This window comes from Raphanus sativus, chromosome 3 (genome assembly GCF_000801105.2).
Source record: "Raphanus sativus cultivar WK10039 chromosome 3, ASM80110v3, whole genome shotgun sequence".
In the NCBI taxonomy this organism is placed as follows: Eukaryota; Viridiplantae; Streptophyta; class Magnoliopsida; order Brassicales; family Brassicaceae; genus Raphanus; species Raphanus sativus.
This window is the reverse complement of record NC_079513.1, coordinates 15,584,976-15,601,819: the sequence shown is the minus strand read 5'-3', so window position 1 is coordinate 15,601,819 and position 16,844 is coordinate 15,584,976. Positions and strand designations below refer to the sequence as shown.

Genomic DNA, 16,844 nt, shown 5'->3' with positions numbered 1-16,844 from the left:
GTTCGTGAACTCGTTCTGCAGAGATCAGTCCCAAATAACCAATCATAACATCTCAACCAAAATTCCAAATGATGATCTGCTTTCTGATATAGGTAGATATGCACGTTTAGAACTAACCATGAAAGTTGGACGTCCATATTCAATGGTTTCATAATCCGTTCCTGAATTTTCTCTATACTGGTCTCAAATGTGTTATTCAGAAATATCCCTTTGTAAAACACATAAATTTTAGAATATAAATATGATTGAAGATCCGCTTTCAGTGAAACATAGAGAAAAAGTTGGCTACTTACTCTCAGAAGGTGACGGTCAATGATAGTGTCTCTACCCTGCTCGTTTCCTCCGTTACGAATGATCAGATGAAGACTTAAAAGTTGAAGAAACAAAAGGAGAGGAAAACACACTCTAAATAATAGCGGCTATCATCATACTTTATTTTTATCCTAGGTGTGTGGAGAGATACACATGTAAATATAATGGTTTGGTTTTGGTTCAGTAAAATAATTCAATTTGGCATCCGTTTTAAGAAACCGGGTCATTAAAATTCTCTCCAACTTAAATGGAAATTCGTCCTCAAACTCAAATCCTGATTCAGCCACTCTGTTCCATCTTCAAATTATCGTAGCAAAAAACCATGAAATAAAACTTACCATATATGAGTTTACCAATTAAGCAGCAAGCTTTCATAAAGAACATCAACGTACGAAACAACAAGAATTACAAAGATACATACTGTCCCACTGTTCACTCCCTCCTGTAGAAAAAACCCTTGGATCGATGTCTTGGAACTTAGGCAGTGATTAATATTCTGCATGTTCTCTCGTCGGGTAATCCCTCAAAATATGACCTGGCTGACCACAACAATAGCAATACTTAGATGATTTTTTTGGTGCAAAAATCTGTCTCTCAAAATTTGAATTCATTGGTTTAAACCGGAAACTTCTCGACATGTCCGTCCACATGAATGACACCTTATTCACTCTTTATAATGGTAACGATGACAAATAGCACAACTCGGTGTCTCTTGTTGGTCCCCCGTCCTCTTCTGAGACTATGTAGTCTTTTCAGACTTAGGCTGAGCTGATTTGAGAAGTTTCTGCTCTCTGCCAAACCTGCTTCCTGCTCAGTAGCTTTCTCCACCAAATCTCCCAATATGTAGTAAGTGACAACACGACACCTGTTGCGAATATCTACTCGCATCCCATCCAAGAATTTTCTGATCAAGTTTTCTTCAGAAATGCCACCTCCAACAAACCTGCGAAGCTGATTGAACTGTACCACATACTGCTTGATTGACAAGTCACCTTCCTCACATGCTCGAAGTCGCTCTTTTTCCTATCCATGACTTCTTTTGAAAAGTACTTCCTATCGAACTCCCGAATAAAATCTGCAAAGGTAAGCCTGTGAGGCCGAAGGTGGCTCAATTGGACTCCCTCTTACCACCCCAATGCATCTCCACACAAATACTGCATAGCCAATCTAAGCAAAAACTCTGGCGGACAGTCAATATTCTCCAACTTTCATTGCAGACTCAGCTTCCAGTCATGTGTAGCTGTAGCATCCAATGTTCCTACAAAATGCTCCATATCCATGTTCTTCATCAGACTTGTGAGTCTGTAAAACTGAGGTAGTGGTGGTGGAAACTGCTGCAATGGTGAGGAATGTGTATCTGCTGTGGTGGAATCTACTGTGAAGGAATCTTCTGTACTGGGATCTGCTGAATAGGGGCCTGAGCGGCAGCCAACTGATGGGCAACTTCATGTGCTGCTACCCGAGCAGCTTGTTGTGCAGCTATCCGAACTGCTTCCTGGGTAACATGCTGAATGGCAGCCTGAGCAGCTTGCATAGCTGCCTCCTGAACCATCTGCATGAGCACAACTTGATCAACTTTTGGAGCTACGGACTGCAAAACTTCTGGCTGAACAGCCCCTGCAGCTCCTTGCTTATCCACAACCTCACGAGCATCGGCTCTGACTCTAACAGTGTGAGTACGCTTAGTTCCTCTCTTTGGCGGCATCTGAAATAGAAAATGGCAAAACATTCAACTTCTCCTAAAACCGAATACCAACGATTCAAGGCATAATACCAACAAAAAGGTGCTATTTACTTTTATTTTAAAAACTAGGTGGTTTTTCCGTGCTCATGCACGGATATGAATATTTATAAAGTAAATATACTATAATAATTAATTGTTATTTACTTTTAATTTAAAATTAATTTATAATTTGTATGCATAATTTATATTGATAGTATTATATTATTGTAATTAGACATATGATTTTAGATATCTTATATCTAGTCGGTTTTATTGTTTTTATAGTCTATTTAGTTATCATTTGGATATATTGGATTGCATCTATTTCTCTCAATTCAACTATAATATTTTTATTTTAAATATATTAAAATTATGATTAATTTTTTATTGAATTTACGTTGATTGTTGTCTTAGATATGTAAATATATTTGAAGAAAATTATGTATAACTACGATATATTATGCTTAGAATGAAATAAAAATAAACTAAAGTGTCTGATCCCAAATTACATAAATTAATATAGTGATAATATTCTGTAGTATCGTGCATATATATAAATTTTACAAAAGAATTAAATTGTAACAGTTGTTTAATATTTTATTTTCATCTGTAAATATATTATGAGTCATCCTATAATTTACATTTACAAAATAAATTATTATTATAAATTATATATTCTTATTTTATTTAACAATATGATTTTAGATATAAATTCTTTCAAATTTATACTAAACTATAATTATTTTTATTATAATTATGTAAAATCAAATTAATTTTATTTATCGTTTAATTGTATTTTCATAATATTTATCGCTGATTTAAAAAAAAATTAGAAGATGAAGCGAAGAGAAATAGGAAGTTACATACATAAGTAACTAATACATTTTTGGAAGCTCATGAACACATATTAATATTTAAAATAATTAAAATATTTTATAAATTCTAAATAAGTTTATGCTTTAGATTTATTAAATTTTAAAACTGAAATTTAATTAAAATAATCTTAAAATGAAAATTTAGATTCGCTTTTGTATTTTGATTATGGTTATATTAAGTTCCACAAACATAAAAACAAAAAATTTAAAAGTAAATTTAATATTAGAAAACAAAAAATTTAATAATGATAAAATATAATATAGCTACCTAGTTAAAATATATAATGTTATATTATTTTTAAATGTTTTGTTATTATTTGATCAAAAGATGTTTATTGTTAATTTTTAATATCGCTTAAAATATGCGATTTACAAAAATTGTGTGATTGTATTTTAGAAATCATAATATATAATAAATATAATCTATAAGAAAACAATTTTTCTGTAATTGAAAGATATTATAGTAAAATGTTTTTTGTAAAATAGATAAAACATTTAAATAATACTAATTCATTATAAATTATTCTTAGTCAATCAATCATATATCAGTTAGTGTTACTTAATTATTTTATTTAATCATATAAAAATAGTTAGATATATAAAAAATATTTATATTACTTTGAAAAATATACATTTGGTATTGATTAAAATTATGTTATAAAGGAAATAATATTTCTTTTTTCTTATATCAAGATTATATGTGTGAATTTTGTTGTATGAAAGCACGTTATATACAAATATATATTTTTAATCTAAGAAAATATAGATATAAAGAAATATTTTATTACATCAAAATTATATTTTATGTTATTTAAATATTTTTAGTGGAAAAATTCTATTTTGTTAACTTTCCTTTTTAATGAAATCATATTATATGTACATATATTTTCATTTTTAAATTTGTTTCTTAAACTTTATAATTTTCCCTTTTTATTATATATGTTATTTGGAAAAAATTAAAAATGAAACTAAATAAAAATTCAATAATAATACTTAAATTTAATATTTTAAGTTATCAAGAATAACAATGTAATCAACCATCATGAGAAAGAACGTGAGCGCGACACATAAGAAACTGACTTCTCAAATAATATTACAGAGATCCCCAAATCCCCAAAAACAATTCTAAAAATGTCTAAAACTAATTAAAACCGAGTCCCACAAATCGCCATCCCGGATCGGCGTCCCCGCTCCGATACCAAATTGTGACATCTATCACCTCCTATCTGGAGAACAGCGTGCCAACAACAATATATCATAATAAAATAGCCCATATACGTAATTTCACTCACCATAAACCTAAATAAAAATCTGAATAAAAAGCCTAGTAGCACCAAGTCTGTCCAAATATCACATACTTGTCTGTCTAACCTGAAATTGGTGAGAGAGAGGTGAGCAACATGGGAGTCGTTCAGTGAGGTATGAAATGCTAAACCGCAAACCACTGACTCAGTACATAGCAATACAACTATGTAGGCCTAGATCTAGCATGAAACAAACATGGCACCTAATGGGAAATACATAACAACCAATGCGCTGATGGTACATAGCTATTCGTCACCCCACATTCTCCTCATGCGGATATATATATATATATATATATATATATATATATATATATATATATATATATATATAAATATTCATGTTTACCAAAAGCATGCACAATACAGAAGTGCTTCCATGTACTCCCGTATTCTCCTCATTCACAATGCTACGTATTATAAGAGTGCTTCCCTATACTTCCGCAGCCCATGTGTGGTACAGAAATACTTCCCTGTACACCCCTCAATCTCAACACACACAATTGCTACGTAGTATATAAGTGTTTCCATGTACTCCCGCAGCTCATATGTAGAACATAAGTGCTTCTTGTACGCCCTGTATTCTCAACACAAATTGGTTGATACAGGAGTATTTCCATGTATCCGGCTAACCAATCCACACTTTACATGTACTTATATATAACCGTCTTTTAACATCAAACAAATCAGTCAACAATTGAATCCTCTAATTCTCTATATCCAGTTTAAACAAAGAATAAAGTAAAAACAAACAAAGCTCTCAAACAGACTTGATTCACAGAGACGAAACATGTTTCAAACCTATGTTTTTCATAATAGCACTACTAAACTAGTTTATGATTTAAACGGAATATCCCTCACTTTAGCAATGACTAAAACAACCAACGGAAGATGCGTTCAACTGCAACACGAGAGTTAACGGCTTAGGTCCACAATCTCCAGAAATAAAGTTTCCAAAAATAGAAACTTTCCTAAAATATATTTAGGGTTTCCAAATTAGAAGACTATGTTTATGATTTTCAGATTTGAACAGATTTGATACCCGAAACTAAAATGGCCATAACTTCCTAACCGTACCTCGGTTTGTCAATCTGAAAATGATCTGGAAATCTGACAAAGAGACATTTCCAATGATATCTCGGTCGTTTCTAAGTCAGTCTGGATAAACGGGAAAACGCTTATGAAGTTGACTGTTCGTGGACTCGTTCTGCAGAGATCATTCCAAATAACCAATCATAACATTTCAACCAAAATTACAAATGATGATCCGCTTTCTGATATAGGTAAATCTGTGAGTTTAGAACTTACCATGAAAGTTTGGCGTCAAAATTCAATGGTTTGATAATCCGTTCTTGACTTTTCTATATATTGGTCTTAGATGTGTTATGCAGAAATATCCCTTGGTAAAACACACATAACTTATAAATATATAAATCCCATTGAAGATCCGCTTTCAGTGACACATAGAGAAAAGAGTTGGTTACTTACTCTCAAAAGGTGAAGGTCAATGATATTGTCTCATCCCTGCTCGTTGCCTCGTTACACATGATCAGATGAAGACTTAAAAGTTGAAGCAATGAAAGCAGAGGAAAACACAGTCTAAATAATAGCGGCTGTTATCATACGTTATTTTTATTCTAGGTTTGTGGAGAGATACACATGTATATATAATGATTTGATTTTGGTTCAGTAGAATAATTCAATTTGGCATCGGTTTAACAAAACCAGGCCATTATACACACAATATAAATATTAACCATATTATGTGGCATTTATAATTTTTAATAACGATATATGGATTATATGTTAGGTTAGAAATAACATGTGAGGGTAATCTATTAATTAAATACATGATAAAATATAATATTATTCATTAAAATATAGAAAATTCATAATTAGCCGATTTGGTTTAATGCTCTAATTATTTGACAATTTATCTGTACCAAAAATAGACAATGCCTTATTTAAACCTACTGATTATAACATCTGTTATTATCATCACATAAATTAAAATATTGATAAATAAATGGTCCAAATTAGTCTCACGTACGAGTATTATACTATATAAGAGTTTTTTTTTAAAACTATAAAAGAGTTCTTTTTATGATTATATTGTGTTCACAGTGAAATATTAGATGATGCGTTAATCCCTTTCTTATTATTTGAGAAGCACTTTTAAAAATAAACCTTACCTCCATGTGTGATTAACAACTTTGCCATTTCCTAGGTGTCAACACCATAATGCACCTCACATCATTTATTCAATAGCCCTTTCTTGCTTAGATTAATTACATGTCATGCCATGTCACATAAATCTACAAAGTTATTATAATATATGTTTCATTTTCTATGCATGTTACAATGATAGGATTAACTTAAATATTAATCCGTTCATTGTTAATTTATTATCATGTAGTTCCTGCAAATAAAGTTTGCAATAAAATGATATGTTCGTCCATCGTAGGTTTTTGTTGTTTTGTATAATGAAAATACAATTTATATATTTATAAAATGGACAATTTAAATATTTATTAAATGGTTTATCCCCTTGATATTTTGACCAAGCATAATGTTATCCATGCAATATTATTAACTAACTTTATGGTCAACATTTTTATAATAAAATGAAATGCATTAAAATCCGAATGAAATAAGGCATGAAAATAAAGTTTGCAATCAAAATGATATATTTCATCGTAATATGTTGTTTTATATGATGCAAGGTTAATTTAAAAATTTATAAAACAGTCTATCCTCTTGATATTTCGACCAAACATAATGTTATCCATGCAATAATATTAACTAACATTATGGTTAACATTTTTATAATAAGATGAAATACATTAAACTCCCAACGAAATAAAGAAAATGAGATAAATTATCGGCACCAATTCATAATTTTTGTTTCCATCTTTATGACTTTACAATTGTGTAGTCAATTTAAGAGGCTTTTGATTATGGTAATCCTCTTTTGTGATTGATCATCTAATTTTTAAAATATTTGGAAAAAGATATTAAATCACTTAAATTAAGGACCATCGCTTTGTATATTTTATAAATTTTCATAAATGATAATCATATGAATTAAACTGTTATATAAAATTGATGCTTTGATTAGTTTTAAAAAAAATATAGGACCAACGAAAAAATGTATTATGTTGTATTATAGTGTTTCGTATAAATGGACATTATATATCTATCTACTAAACATAAAATGCATTAAAAAAGTAATGTATTAGAACAACGTAATCATTCACATAACTTCTGCATATCCATATCGAATAATTAAGAGATTTAGTGCATTGCCAAATGTATTATATTGTTTCCTAAAATACAAAATAGTTTTAATCAGCCATAAATTTTGATTCTCATCGCTATAAATTAGTAAATAGATTCTCAATCACAATTAAATGTATCCCATTTTGAATGGTGATTTTATTTAAACATCAAATCAGTCAAAAATACAATCACATTTTGCATAAACTATATTTCTGATACATCGTTTGTTTAAAGCTACAATATTTCTGATACATCGTTTATTTCTCATGGTAAAAAATTATTTATTTTAAACAAACTTACTAATAAAAAATATTTGTTTTCTCAACCTACTGAACCATATAATTTTTTTATGTGAATAACCATATCATTTTTGATACATCGAATACAAAAATATCTGTATTTGATTAGGTACATAATAATCGCATAACTTGAGTTGTTATATGAAATTGATGCTTTGATTAGTTTTTTTTAATTCATATTAGGACCAAAGAAAAAAAAATTATTATGTTGTATTATAGTGTTTCGTATAAATGGACATTAGATATCTATCTACTAAACGTAAAATGTATTTCAAATATATATAAAAGAATGTATTAAAACAATGTAATCATTCACATAACTTCTGCGTATCCATATCTGAAATGCATAATTAATGAGATTAGTACATTGCCGAATGTATTATATTGTTTCCTAAATTACAGAATAGTTTCAGTCAGCCGTAAATTTTGATTCTCATCGCCATAAATTAGTAAATAGATTATCAGTCACAATTAAATACACTCCATTTAGAATGGGGATTTAATCAAAACATCAAATCAGTCAAAGATACAATCACATTTTGCGTAAATTATATTTCTCATACATCGTTTACTTAAAACTATAGTTTCTGATACATCGTTTGTTTCTCAAGGTAAAGAAATATTTGTTTTAAACAAACTTACTAAGAAAAAAAAAATTGTTTTCTCAACCTACTAAACCATATAATTTTTTTAACCCGGAGAACCATATCATTTTTGATACATCATATTATTTATTTTCTGATCCACGAATTTATATGATAATTATAATATAATACGTAGTCAATCATGATATGCAAAAAATATATCATATACAAAAATTATGTTTTATTAGGTATGTATAATCATATAAATTCAATTGTTATATGAACTTGATGCCTTGATTAGTTTATCTTTTTACATAAATCATATCAAATGTTTTAAATGTTCCTTATATTATTTTAAAAATAATTGGAAAGAAAGACATAATCAAAGATTATGCATTGTTTACGGAATTTAATCTATTTTCCTAAATTACTGTTGATTTTAATTGCTATTCTAACTGAGAAAAATCATTTTGAACATATATGTAGTTTCAAATATTCATAGTTTTATGATTGGTCGAAATAAAAAATTAAATCGTTCCAGTTTAATATTTTGTATTAGGTACATGACTTTTTCATTAGTTTTCGTCTTACATCTAAAAGATGATTTATGCAGAATTTGAGCATGATTTTTTCAGTATTAAATATTAACAAATGTATCAATCATGTGTGGAATCAATTCATAATATTCACTAATTTTGTTTAAACCATCAAGTTATTTTCCTCAATTATAATCGCTGATAAACATGTTTATATATACAACTTCAAATACAAATATTGCCTAATTTGAGAGCTGTGTTTTTATTAAAACATGTGTTAAAACAAGTTTTAAAGTAAATTGTACTACAAGTTTAGGAATATTAATTAGTAAATATTGCTATAATTTTGGGGATTTGTTTTCATCATTAAAACCCTAAACATACATCATTATGTATATACTTACACACTGTCTTTAACACATCTCCTCATCACATCCTTTTTTTTCGAATCATCATTAAGAAAACCAGAAGTCGACTAGGAAAACACATATGGCGGACTTCATTAGTTTTATATCAGTTTTTATTTATTCTTTTAGATTTACTTCCACAAACTATATTTCAATTACACAAAACAAATAACACAAGTTTTAAAATACTTTGAAGCTTACTTTATTTATGTATATGTACTTTCATTGAATCTCTTAACATGAATAATCTGTAATGTATGTGTTTATGATTTTACCTTTCTAATATCCATATATTAAAATTGTAATTTATTTAAGTTTTCTCACCCTGCGCAAAGCGCATGTTATCACCTAGTAAGAAAGTAAAGAAACGGAACACGATGGAAATGAGTTCAGATATATTGTATTGTATTGTGTATCTCAGATATAGATATTTTGTATGTTGAAATTGAATGTCATTTGGTAAACTTCGGTTATTTTTAGTGATTTCCGAAATAGTTGGTAAGTTGTAGTAATGTAACATAATTTTCAGAGTTGTATATATCTAATATTATTATTAATAAATAAATGTATAGGTTCAAGACTTAAATCACAATTTTTAACATAAAAAAAATAAGATTCTAAATTAATATATTATATTTTTAATGCAATCTGTAATTTAAAAATAAGTAAATCTACAATTGTTAATTAGCAAATCTAAATCAAACAATAACAAAAAGTCAAATATGAGCCTCAAAGAAGCTATCCACGTCAGCAAATTTAATCCACCAATAGGAACATGTTTTGTTTCCACGTCGTGTTTGGGCTATTTGCGATGATCTGTTAGTTATTTGGCCCATCATAATTTGGCCTATAAGCCCAGATTAAATGAGTCGAGAGATCTGTCTCTAACAGCGAGACTCTTCTCCTCCTTCTTCGTCTCCTCCTTCTTCAATCTCCTTTAAACTTCGACGTTTGCTCTTCTTGAAACGTTCGTCGATTAACCCTCCGCATAACTCCATCTTCAACAATCAATCCTCCATCAAATACCTATTTATGGCTTCGTTTCGCCTTTCTCCATATAATTATATGTATACCTCTCCTGTTTACCCAATTTTCGTAATCGCTTTTTTCTTCCTCATAAAAATTCTCTCAAACCAAAAATTCCAACAGCAATTCCGGCGATCTGATGTCCAAGAAACCCGATGGCGTTGACGGTGCTATCTCCGCCGTACCAATCAAACAGACCGGCCGTACGGGTGACTCTTCCGCCAAAGCTAGGTCTGGCTTCCCCGGCAACGACGGTGTTTGATTGGCCTTTTCAGCTTCACGTCTCTGTCTCCGTTACAATATTGACTTATGCAATAGTGAGCTCTTACAGCATTAAGTTGATTAGTGCTTAGTATTTTATGTTCACCTTGCTTACTCATTGTATTGTGTTAATTGTTAAGTTAAATGTTCGCCATACTGTCTGTCATCGTTTGCCAATGTGATAGTTATTTCATCATCACTACAAAATCGTATATGCTTCTGTTTTTTTATGTAAAAGTTGGAAAATGTTTTGTTCTTTATCTATTTAAACTTCATAGAGCTTTAACTGGAATATTTAGGTTGGCCTTTTGAGCTTTATGTGTCTGTTACAGTATTAGGTTATGCAAAATAGTGTGCTCTTCAAGTAGTGAGGTGACGAATGCTTGGTAGGTTATGTTCATCTTGCTGTTGTTTTTGACTACTCATCTTATTTTGTGTTATTTTTAGTGATCATACCAACAAGAACAGGTACCCTCGACCTCAGCTCAGTGTCATCCTCAAGGGCTTTCATGGACTATGATATCCAACCAACCATCGATTATTCCAACTGGTTAGTTTGTGTATGGAAACAGTTTTATATTTGACATTTTCGAGTGATGCTTAATTGTAGCCTCACTCCAATGACTGGTAAAGCTAATGTTTTCTAATTGTCTCAGGTTGGGTTCTAACTGGTTAATATGGATATAGTAACTAAGGCTGAGGCAATGACTATTAGAGAAATATCCTCTTACATCAAACATGAATCTGCAAATGTAAAATTACTGCTCTAGATTTTTCATTCAAAACGAGATGCTTAGCTACTAAAATCACTCCGTTTGCACGATTGCAAGGTTTTACTTGGGTGCATCAATTGATTATGTTATGTGTTTGATACGTTTTAGTATCTAGAACTCAGAGATCAAAGAAATCCAAAAGCTTTATTGATCGATATCGGTTACACAGGTTGCATTTTTCTTATGAGTGGCTCACTCTCCCCCTGAACAAATGACCAATCAATTGATAAAGTTTCCTAGCAACCTTATTCTCTATTGTATCGCAAAGATCCTTCCTCCCTTCGTTCACGTGATGCGACATCCCATGTGCTCAGGATCTCCAGCTCAGCAGCTCAGCAGGACAGCAGCGCTAATCCACTCACTCTTCAAGCCTTCTTGGTTGGGGCCTTCTTGTATTCTTAGAAGCAAAAAACAAACCATGTAGAGTTGTAGAGATTGTGAATAATGAAAAAATAAATAATATAAAAAAGGTCTGGTGGCAAAATTTAATGGAAACCCCTAATATATAAAAATAATTGTTTTGTTTCCTTCACATTGGCAGATGAATTATAACTCCCTAATTTCCGTGTAATTTTTAAATGGTATTTCAAACAACCAAGTTAAACCATCGATGTTAATAAAAGATAGTGTCTAGAGACTTCTACTAAAAACAATTTTGCAACAGACTGTGCAAATGTAATTGTAATTATTATAATATTCTCAATTATATATTATAAGATAAAAAATTTCTTCTTCATTGTCTAAAGAAGAGAGAAAATTTAAGTAATATTAGTGTTTTATTATAATTTTCAGTGGAAAAAAGTAGAAGAGAGAACATGTTTTTACTTCTAATGTACAAATCGTTTGCACATAATCTCGCCCCCAACCATCACATAAGCATATCTATAATTGACTTACTTCTTCATTTGCTTTCTCCTGAATTCACGTACCATGTTTCTTCCGATTCTGAAATGACTGGAGCACAAGCTGAATCAACAACATCTTCTTTCTCCACTATATGCAATCTGTCTGAAGGCTTTGTTCTGCGATGTTTAGGGTTTAAGGCTACTAATACGCCTACTGGTAAGTGAGCTCGATTTTAAATCATATCTGTTTTCGTTAAACCAAACCTATTTATTCTGTCATGCAAATATATTAGTTAGTCACATATACTAAACTAATATTCAACTTATCAAAGACTTCAACTGATGACAAAAAGGCTAAAATGTGGTCGAATTTACAGAAAATATTTGAAGTTTAACAACATCAGGAGAAAAAAGAAATTACGTCAGACCATTTTTTGTTTCCTAATATATAAACTATTTTTATAAACATGTTGGACATATTTATTATTAAAAAATCATATCTACGACAAAATAGTACTGAAAAACAACAATGAGAACTTTGGAGCAAAAGATCTTAAATACAAATTGAAAAAAAAAAAAACAAAATAAGATTACAAAAGTGAAAGTACAATATAATTATAACATATAGTCCACAGGTAAAAATATATTTTCAACTAGGGTAAACCCGCCCTACGGGCGGGCGAATAAATTAACTTATATAATAATCATACTTTAAAATGTTTGATATATATTAACTAAGAAATAGCCTTTATTTTCATAATATTTTCACTGTAATTTTAAATAGTTATTTTAATATTCATTTTAGAAATTATATGATGTATAGTTATTATAATATTTTAAATTATAATTATTTAATTTCTTTCAGTGTTTATTTTAAGTTAATAAAAATTAGTGAAATGATTTTAAAAACAGTACTTAGATTGAATTCAATGGTGCTATAAATAATAAGTAAATAAAGTTATAGCTGTTTCATTTATATATTTGTTTCATGAAATATTTTTCTTTTTCTTTATAAAATATTTATTAAAACTAATGCTTTAGACCATATAAAAGAAATACTTATTCATTAATAACTAAATATTTTAAAAATAGATAATCCGAAACTGTTGTTACTATTTATACATATACATGTTTGTTAGGAATTTTATATGTATTATTATATATGAAAATGAAGTTAACCACAGTATCTAGATAATTGATTAGAATTGTTGAAGTAAATGTTACTTAATAATTTATAAAACATAATTCTTATAATAACTATTTATACCTAACTTGATTGTATTCTATCATCAAATAAAACTATTTTTTCTTATTAGAGATATATATACATATATTTCTCAAAGAAATTTATATACATATTTAAAATATTTAAGTTGGATATTATAATGATGAAATGCTTGTTACTGTATTTCATATTTATATAAAAATTAAAATTATTATTTGAAAATATTCTGAACATAAATGTATTAATTTTATTATTTTAAATACTTTTGATGAAAAACGTTTTTTTTGATGAAAAACGTTTTGAATTAATTGACAAAAATTGTATTCATTTTAAAATTGAATAAGTACATTAAATTTAAAACAGAAATAAAATAACAGAATTGTCTCTATATATTAAAAATTATATTCACTTGAGATAGTACTTAATAAGCATATTTAAATTTAAAATATAAATATTAAATAAAGAATAAAATTATATATATATATATATATATAATATAAAAATCAGTTCATTCTATACATATATTTAAAATGTTGAGGTACTAATTTCTGAAAAATTATTTTTGATATATAACATCAAAATTTGGATCACATGACTTCTTGTTGATCCTTGTTTTGTTTTTTTTTTGTTTGAGAGATTAGTTATTCCATTTGAGTGATTTAGATGAGTTTCTTGCGGAAAGCACGATGACAATTGTTGATAAGTCCCATCACTGGTCCTTTACCGGCGTCTGAGGAAGCTGTTATAGTAGGGGCCATCGAACAACAACCTGCTTTCAATTCAGCAAGCAGAAGCTATAGGGTTTTATTTTCTACAAATTCTAATAATTGAGAAGAGAAAACTGATCAATCTCCGAGAATCGAACACCCTTATTTATAGGTTTCGTATGTGTATTGAATGAGACAAAGTGGATCGTCGGTGTTAAGATTAATCATACAGCCTACGGTTAGGCTGCCGCGCTTTCATACCAGCTACTTGAAACATTGATCGACATCACAGTAGCGAGGTCCCCAAGAGAGATGAAGATGGAAGTGATTCGATTTTCCAAATACTTACTTCAATTTTTTTTTCCAAAATAGTGAGGAACAGCATTAATACACTATTATTAGCATCTAAGACCCACTATATATCCCATTTAATCAAACACAAAACGAAGCCATATGTATAAGCCCATGATGGAAGTTGATTAGCGGTTCTTATACTCTTACTAAATTCTAGTGTCATAGAATCCCATAACAAAATCAAGCCTATCTTGCTTAATGCAAAGCATCCACATAGCTGTTTTTGGAGGAATATATACCACATTATGTTTGTATTTAGAAACAAAGACATATTGTTCAAGAAAAAAAAAAAACAAAGACATATACCGCTAGTTCTGTCAAAGTTTTTGCCACATTTTGCTGTAGAAATATTTGGACAGTGGAAAGCTCAGGCTTCTTGTAACCTATAAACCAAACCAAAGGCAAAACACACGGTACATCAGAACATTATCTCTGTATTGTCTTATGCCTAATAGATTTTATAGTTGCGAATAAAGTGTGTTCCCTTCAGAGACAGATCATGAGATACCATGGAACGGTACCTAATAGAGTCTTCTAATGGGTAGCTTTAGCTTTTGAATATGAAGTTTGCAAGACTCAACACTTGAAGCAAAATACCAGACATCATGTTGTTATTCTCTTTGTCGTACCCCATTTCTTCTTCTTCTCCTACTTCCTCTTCGCCAAAGAAGAATCTCCTGAAGACACAACGCATGCACTGGAACATTGTCATTAATCTCTCCAGTGGAAAGTTTTCAGGTCCTTTTTTCAATCAGAGGTCCTGGGAAGGAAACATCACCAAGAAAAAAAAAACAGATTCTATTCAGATACCATACGCACACTTGGCATCAAATTCAGTAATCAAATAATTTTCAGTTAAGAAACCTACTACGCCAAAACAGAAACACATATACTGTTTTCAAAACTTACTTCTTTCTTTTACTATTATCCATGTCCGTTGTGGAGTCAAACATCCAGGTATCTAGCATTGCTGGGTGGGTTTCTTTAAGCAAGAAACACCGTAATGAGAATTGAGAAGGTACTTTGCTGAAGTAGACATATGGAATCTCAACAGTTCAAGTTCTTTACCGTTTCAAAATTGTAGCTAGCTTTATGTCGTCTCTCGTCTATGGTGTCATCACCATGAATGCGACTTGAGAGCCTGACTATCTACTATCCCTGCCATGAAAGCATGTGCCTACAAAGAAAACATATGAAAAAAGAGACATAAAACTCCAATATTGTAACTTTATGCAGGAGTTCAATTTGTTATCTATACAAACATAAATCAGAGGAGAATATATCTAATTCAGTTCCTTACTCAAGAGTCAAGAGACAAATTATCCAGAAAGAACAGAATAATTCTGAAGATTTGATTGTGAAAACCATCTAAATATGTAAAAAGAATAATAGACCAAATGATGGAATACTTAAATATGATAGACCTGATGTGTGATTGTGTGCCAAATCTTAAGAAGTGAAAAAGATTCAACAAACATGCCAAGAAAGGAGTCACCTTTGCTCTTCTTTGTCTTTTCTTCAGAGTTGATTATAACTGCAAAGAGAGATTCAACGTTAATGCTCTCTGCAATCTCAACAAATTTGGTCTTCACCGTGAACCTAGTTATTAGAATAAAGGATTGAACTTTTGATTTGCAGAGAATAAAACTTACATATTTGTATTCGTAGTTTCACTCTATTGAAGGAATGGTAGAGGCATTTGAGTGAGAGATCGTGAGAGGAGTGGGAAGCTGTTGTTAAAGACGAAGTTTGGACTCCAGTCTCCACGGACATAGTGCTGCCTTTTTTGACCCTGAAGCAAACCAAAAGAGAAACTTGAAGTAAAGAAGCAACGCAAATTCACGAATTTATGTAAGGCTAATGATGATTTGAATTGGCACTTCTATGTAACTGGTTGCTTTTCGACTTTTTATGAAGAAGACGAACCATCGCGTTAGAAATCCAAGGTTGAGATTAGCTCTCGAACGGCGGAGATAAAAATTATGTTAGAACGCTAAAATCAGAAACGAAGCATTTTGAACCCAAATGCAAAACGAAACCTCATGTGTTGCGCATTAACTTAAATGAAACGGCGAGTTTTGAGATAGGGGACACATGTCGCACACAGAAGAAGCTATTTGATGACGTGTTTCTCTAAAAGAGAGACACAGTTTCTTTATAGTATTAGATTATAATATTTAATTCTATCATTATTAATATTATGTTCTATTTTAATTATAGTATTTCATATACGGAAAATACTTAAAAAGATATAAAACTTAATAAAAATAATAATGCTTGTGAAAAAAAAAGAATAATTAAATCATAAAAATGCAGTCAATCTTCAATTTTTCT

General features: G+C 30.0%; 2 long non-coding RNA genes across 6 annotated transcripts; both read right to left on the bottom strand.

Annotated features, from left to right (window-relative positions):
* Positions 1–5,108: 5,108 nt before the first annotated feature.
* Positions 5,109–5,832, bottom strand: LOC130509773 (uncharacterized). The gene is made up of 3 exons (XR_008943732.1): positions 5,703–5,832; positions 5,523–5,613; positions 5,109–5,421 (listed from the first exon to the last, which is right to left on the bottom strand). It is a non-coding gene; the product is annotated as an uncharacterized LOC130509773 (long non-coding RNA).
* An 8,850-nt stretch (positions 5,833–14,682) lies between these two features.
* Positions 14,683–16,550, bottom strand: LOC108832252 (uncharacterized). 5 transcript variants are annotated; one of them, XR_008943213.1, is made up of 6 exons: positions 16,437–16,550; positions 16,163–16,302; positions 15,579–16,044; positions 15,420–15,492; positions 15,032–15,270; positions 14,683–14,893 (listed from the first exon to the last, which is right to left on the bottom strand). It is a non-coding gene; the product is annotated as an uncharacterized LOC108832252 (long non-coding RNA). The 5 variants fall into 5 exon arrangements; XR_008943215.1 differs by having other exon boundaries at positions 16,391–16,529; XR_008943216.1 differs by having other exon boundaries at positions 15,579–15,687; positions 15,935–16,044; positions 16,163–16,510.
* Between the last annotated feature and the right edge of the window lie 294 nt (positions 16,551–16,844).